This window comes from Aptenodytes forsteri, unplaced genomic scaffold, assembly GCF_000699145.1.
Source record: "Aptenodytes forsteri isolate BGI_AS27 unplaced genomic scaffold, ASM69914v1 Scaffold183, whole genome shotgun sequence".
In the NCBI taxonomy this organism is placed as follows: Eukaryota; Metazoa; Chordata; class Aves; order Sphenisciformes; family Spheniscidae; genus Aptenodytes; species Aptenodytes forsteri.
The window spans coordinates 1,738,647-1,739,730 of NW_008795918.1; positions in this window are offsets into that span (position 1 = coordinate 1,738,647).

A 1,084-nucleotide genomic window follows, 5' to 3' on the forward strand; every position below is an offset into this window, starting at 1 on the left:
GCCCCCCCATGCGCGGCGGGGCCGCGGCCCGGGGGGGCCGCCCCGCCGCATCCCCCCGGTTGGGGCGGGCCCGCGGGGACGGCTGCCCTCTGGCCTGGTTTGCTCTCCGCGGAGAGCGGCCCGCGGAGCAGAGGCAGACAAGAAGTGCCGAGGGCAGGACCGGGTCCTGCTTTGCGTCGGGTTTTGCCAGCCCGCTGTGTGCGGGGGGGAGCTGCGGACTGCTCACAGCAGAGAAAGGTCTACAGTGAGCAGGGCCCGCTCCCCTCTGGAAAGACATCATCAGGCTCTGAACGTAACCGCTCACTGTACTCGACCAGATCCCCACCCGGTTCCCTCCTCGGGGCTCTGGTTCAGCCCTTCCTGGGAAGTGTCCCAACAGCAGGTGAGTGCAAACAAGATCACGGAACAGAGGCTGCTCCGGAAGAGGAAGGAGTTTCCACAAAACTGTCATAAAACAGACCACTAGACCAACATCGCTCGCGCAGCCGCTTGCCCAGCAGAGAGGGGAGCAGCTGTCTGAGCGATGCGCGCTCCCTGTGCCTGCCATCAGAGATGAAGCAGTTCGACAATAAGCTTCAACAGTCAAAGTGCTGTTTATTTGCCTGCAAAATGTGCGAAGGCTGATGCTTGCCAGCATTGTGACAGTTACATTTCATAAATTTGAGTGCAATAACACTCGGTCCGTTTCCCAAGCTGCTCGGAAAAAACCACAATTTGGTTTTGTCTTTTCCGAGGTAGTCATTCAATATTCAATAGCATATTGATTGGATGTGCAAAAACGGGAAGCCTGTGCGATCAGGCAAACAGCAGTAAGTAGAACAACTAATAGGGTATCAGCATATTCTTTCAGATGCTAAGGAAGACAACCTCAGAAGTACCCAGGGTGAAAACTGGGCCCCGTCAACATGAAAGGGAGTTTCGCTATTGACTTCAAGATTTTAAGATTTCAGTCCAAATCTTAGAATTATTTGTTCAGTGGAAACACGGCTTTTGAAGGGGAAAATATCGATCAATGTATTATATTCTTTCCCGTTCATCTGATTATTTACCAAGAGCTGTAAAGCTTCCTGCCAAAGTAAATTGA